This window comes from Phalaenopsis equestris, unplaced genomic scaffold, assembly GCF_001263595.1.
Source record: "Phalaenopsis equestris unplaced genomic scaffold, ASM126359v1 Scaffold000084, whole genome shotgun sequence".
Taxonomy (NCBI): Eukaryota; Viridiplantae; Streptophyta; class Magnoliopsida; order Asparagales; family Orchidaceae; genus Phalaenopsis; species Phalaenopsis equestris.
The window spans coordinates 492,745-498,744 of record NW_018164526.1 but is presented as its reverse complement, the minus strand read 5'-3'; positions in this window follow the sequence as shown (position 1 = coordinate 498,744).

Below are 6,000 nucleotides of genomic sequence, written 5' to 3'. Positions count from 1 at the left end.
ATGCATGCGAAGAAGGTAGAGAAGCTGGCCATGGCGGCCGAAAAAAACCTTGCAGCGGCCGAGAAGGTGCTTTCGCTTGTCTCAAATCTTTATTTGATTGCTAAACAAGAAAATCATGATCTGAAAGAGAAGATGATGACATTGAAGATCAAGGAGTTTTTTGAGTCGTTTCCATTTCACCTGAGGCAGGAGAAGGTTTTAGGTGAGCATCTTTGGATCGGCAGCTTCACAAAAATCGTTCAGTTTATTCAGTTCGGCTTAGTCGATCTGAAGTATGCTGGCTTAAAAGAATTCGCTGCTCTCTTTACCAATTTTGAGGGGGTCATCTGGGGATGACTTCGACGCTGAAGATGAAAGAGGATCTTCCAACCGACTCCTTGAAACTTAAATATTTTTTTTTCTTTTTTTGGAAGAATTTTTTTTGTGATAGGGTTGGTGTTGCTCCAGTGACGAACAAAATTACATAGTCATCTTAGATGGTTTGGTCACATTAAACATCGATCATCTGATGATCTGATTAGGAGAGTAGATGTTTTAAATTCGACTTATGTTAAGAAATGCAGAGATTGACTTAGGGAGACTTGGGTTTATTGTATAAAAAATGATTTTAATTTATTAGAATTAAATGAAAATATGACACTAAATAGGACGCAATGGAGAAAACTGATTCATGTAGCCGATCCCACTTAGTGGGATAAAGGTTTTGTTGTTGTTGTTGTTTTGGAAGAAATTTTTTGTGGACAAACCCTATTGTAAATATGGAAAATTTTTACATTTCTTAAAGTTTGAAATGAAAATCAAACCATTCGAGTGCTTTTCATACTTTTTATTATTTTTATATTTATCGTTTTCTTGTGATAAATGCTTGGTGATGAGTATATATTCGATGGATGACTCGGATCTTGTGCAAGATCGTTCGTCATTTTTTTATTTGCCATGGTCCGACACACTTCTTACACCGCCTTTCTAATTTTTCTTCGATCAGATTTGTCTCTTTGGTCAAGTCACACCTTTTGTTGGGGATCTTGTCACTGACTTCGCGGGGGTAACCGTTAAGATTCACTGCTGAGGAGAAAACCTCCTCCAGAGAAATATTGACATTGAGTTTAAAGACCAAATTTTTTTATGCTTGGTGTTTAGGGTGGGTTTTGTTGTTGGGGCGCCGGTCGAACATATATAGTGTTGTTGTCAATCACCTTTGCTTTTTCTCACTATTGTCTGACTCATGTCTTAAACTTTTCGAGGTCTAAATTGTTCGATCGAATCATCTCCTTGATCGGCCTTATCTTTTGCCAGGTCCTAGGTAGATCTCGTCGCTGCCTTTGAGGGGTAATTTTCGAGACTCGCCACTGGATGATTTGCATTTTATGTTTTGTGATGTTATTGAGTAGGGAACCATTTTCAAAACTTTATACGATTCAAGCTTAGAGACCAAAAAATTTTTGATGCAGGAGCGTTGAAGACTATTCTACCGATCGGACCTTTGTGGAGCCGTTGTCAACATAGTCTTTTGGATCCAAGTTACCCAAGTGTCTATTAGACCTGACATGATATCAGATAAATTCATCATAATATTAGAAAAGTTTTAAGAGTGATAATCCCTTAATGTGTTGAATAGGGTGTTGTCCATCTGGGACAAGCCGAGCAGTGCTCTAGTAGGGTCGGTCGTCTCGTTTCGATCGTCGGGAGTCGGACATCCGTTTATAGGTATTCACATCCCAGCCAAAGCCTCTTGGAAGACGACAAAAACAACGTTTCAGGCTCTATATTTTTTTTGTATTAACTTCTTCTTGTGCTCCCTGTTTAAAAATTTTGGAGATCCATTGTGCCACTTCCCTTCTTGTTGGTCGCATGCTCCATGCTAACAACTTTTTTTAGGATTATGACTTCAAAATTATCATGTAAGGCATGCTCATGGATCGAAACAGCAGGGACCTAGAGGGAGAAGTGGAAAGAAAAAGAAAATAAATAAAAGAGCTCACATAAACTTGTCCCGTTGGTGCAAACTGGGGTATTCTCGAGCTCTGTGACTAATTTTATATATTCTAATTGAAGTGTTACAAAAGTGAGAGGGAGAGATGTATTACAAAGTATAGGTTCTAGAGAGAAGAACCAAAATACATTTTTACATATATTGGACTCCTATTTATAGAAGATTGGCCACAAAATGAAAAATTACATATTTATAGAAGATAGGAGGTCACAAAGTGAAAAAATACATATTTGTCCCTACTTTAATGAAAGGGTTAGAAGATATTATTATCTTTTGTCGTGTCTTTTTGTTTTTGTGATTGATTTTGGTGTTTTTAGATATTCCTAGTTCCTTTGGTCGGCAGGTCTTTGAGTCGATCGACCGTGCTGAAGTCAGCTGACTATTTTATCTGGATGTCGGTCGATTTTTGTCCTGAGAAGCCGGTTGACTTAGCTTGGCTATTCGGCCTAGCGTGGCTGATCGGCTTGTTTGTTTCATGGTGATCTTTTGGGGGAGTGTTAATAGAGCCTCACTTTAATGCTTGTGAGATTGCTAGGGTTACCAGACCTTTATTCAGTGGTTAGGTGGCCCTTTGGTTGGTCGCTAGTAATTCAGTCTGCTAGTTGTTAATCATCTTTGTTTGTAATTAACTTTTGATCTGAATCGTTAGATTGTCTTGAGATTCATACAGATCTTTTTTGAGTGCACAATATCTTTACTCTATATTGAGTTAATTGGACCAAACCTTTGGGTTTCTTATCTTCACTAGATTGTTCTTTCTTTTTTTGTTAAACACATCATATTCTTGTTTACAAATAACACCTCAGAAGCCCTAGTCTTGGCTTAGCTTATCTTCCACTTTGCACTTCTTCTTGATTCCCTGTATTTATTGTTCTTCTATTTATAGATTGCCTGCTGAAAAATTGTTTAATATCTTCCAAATACATAAATTCTCCTTATAGTAAAAGCTTTTTCCTAGACTCTCCTAGAACTTTTTTGACAATATTTTTTATAAAAGTTGTAATTTTTTCAAGTTAACTTTGCTTTAACCCGTCAGTTTTAATTTGTACCTTTTAACAACTTACTTTTGCATGCTTCGGTTTTTTGGTTACGCTATTTTGTCTTTAGTCAGTAATCTTCTCTGGCATTTTTTTTTCTAAACCTTAGATCAATATCCCTACCAATCACTGTTGTGGCTTTATTTTTTATTATTGGATTACCTTAAATTTTTTATACAAAGGATTTATTTGATATTGTTGGTGATTTGTGATTTAGCAAATACACTATTAAAAAATAATTTTATTTTCTGTCTGTTTTTTAAAATATTTGAATACTAGCGTTGGCTTATAGGCTAGACTGAAATCCAGTTCAATTTCTTTTCTATTCTCTCTTTCTCTCTCATCCTCTACCAAAATGAAGCTTTCACTGTTTATTTCATTTGCATCTTTCTTCCATTTACCTCTCTTCCTTGAAATAGAGCATATATTGTGGTAACCTCTCATTTCCATGTAATTTCTTTTCATAGCTTCATTTGAATCCAAATGAAGGAGCTTGCAAGCTAACTTTGTAAACACTTTGGCCTGTGTCACTTGTTTTGTTTAATCTTTTCTTTGTTAGCAAAGATACATGAAAAATTATAATTGAAAATTTTTAGTTTCTGCTCTACGGTCAGATTCTTCAAGGAGGAAGCTGATAAGAAGAAGCAGGTGAAAATGGACACGGGTGACCTTCTAAATTCATTATCCAGTCAAGGGTGCTTTCCATTCAAACGCAAAAGATCAGGAGCTGAAACAACTATCAAACCTTCAGATTGGAGAATAGGAGCAAGGTTTAGAAGAATACCGCCTATTGAAAATCTCGACCTGGATTAACCATAATGGTATGTGTACCACTTTTGCTCTGCGTATAATACATATAAGACTAAGGCTAGCTATATCACATCAAATCGAACTCAACAGTAATTTTATTTGTATTTCTTTTATTTAAGACGTTTAATCGATGTTTTTTGCAAACCAAACAATTTTTATTCTCTGTAATTGCATCCGATTTGTCATTGTTTTGTCTATATGATTTAGATGTTGCAAGATGGAATCTTTGTTTTCAATGTGACATACATCCCTTAGCTTTTCGATCCTTTCAATTGTCCATACTACGACTTCTTGTGCATATAGAAATGAATCGGTTGGTTCAGCCAATTATAAGAACCAGCTTATGGTGATTCCACGTCAAACGATTGTAAAGTTATTTTGGTATTTATTTATTGAAGATAATGTATTCATGAATTTATATATGTATTTATTTATTGAAGGTACTGTAAGAAATGCTAATGAGCACTCCTTTCAAAAGATCAATAGCAGCATTGATTGTCACAGTTTTTAATCTTGAAACCTGTCATTCTTATCAAATTATTGCCGCATATATCAACATGAACAATTGAACGGGTTAATTGACTTTAACTTGACCCGCATCGACCTGCCTAGATCACATTCAAAACTGTGCTTTCCTGGCCCATCCATTTCAAACTGAGGACTGGTTATTTCATTATTGAAATCGTAGCACACCTCCTATATGACTTTGATGGTTGCATGTGATAGTTGAGGCTTGATGGCCCATCCATTTCAAAATTGTGTGTGTGTGTTGATAGAGCCTCACTTTAATGCTTGTGCGATCGCTAAGGTTACCAGACCTTTATTCAGTCATTGGGTGGCCCTTTGGTTGGTCGCTAGCAATTCAGTCTGCTAGTTGTTAGTCATCTTTATTTGTAATTAACTTTTGATCTGAATCGTTAGATTGTCTCGAGATTCATACAGATCTTTTTTGAGTCTGTATGAGCTGGCCCAAATAGACACCCAACCCACACGGTACAACACACACAAAAAACCCAAAAAAGATGGCAGGAAACTATTGCAACTCATCGACGTTCATGACTTTGTTATATATGTGTGTGTGTGTGTGTGTGTCTATATATATATATTTTATATGAAACGCATCATTTTATTGAAATAGAAAATGATACATAAAGGTTGTATGAGAAGAGTCCAAAGAGGCCATCTACCCTTACTATACAAGTACATAAAAACTCCAACAAAAGGTACAGATAGACTCAAAAAAAAATTAAAAACAAATTTAAAACATGCAAAAAACAGTAGCTAGGGACGAGCCAGTTTAATCCTGCCACTTTCTCTAGTTTTAGGAGTGGAACCAGATAACAAGCTTTGAAGAGTCGTGCCATTGCCAGGAGTCACCAAAGTATCATCCATTAAGTTTTCAAGTTGGAGTGAACCCCCAGGCTTCTTCTTCCGCCTAGAAGTGTAAACTTGTCATTCTTCATCTAAAGACTTTACAAAGGATTTATTTGTTATTGTTGGTGATTTGTGATTTAGCAAATCCACTATTAAAAAATAATTTTATTTTCTGTCTATTTTTTTAAATATTTGAATACTAGCGTTGGCTTATAGGCTAGACTGAAATCCAGTTCAATTTCTTTTCTATTCTCTCTTTCTCTCTCATCCTCTACCAAAATGAAGCTTTCACTGTTTATTTCATTTGCATCTTTCTTCCATTTACCTCTCTTCCTTGAAATAGAGCATATATTGTGGTAACCTCTCATTTCCATGTAATTTCTTTTCATAGCTTCATTTGAATCCAAATGAAGGAGCTTGCAAGCTAACTTTGTAAACACTTTGGCCTGTGCCACTTGTTTTGTTTAATCTTTTCTTTGTTAGCAAAGATACATGAAAAATTATAATTGAAAATTTTTAGCTTCTGCTCTACGGTCAGATTCTTCAAGGAGGAAGCTGATAAGAAGAAGCAGGTGAAAATGGACACGGGTGACCTTCTAAATTCATTATCCAGTCAAGGGTGCTTTCTTTATGTGATTGCAATTGTCATTTCTTGCAACAGAATCATGGTAACTCTGCGGGAATACCGCACTATCTGCGAAATGAAAAGAGGAGCTGCATTTGTGAATCACTGTAGCATAGGAGGGCTTGGCGTGGTTATCACCGATGAGGGTGGCGACGTAAGAA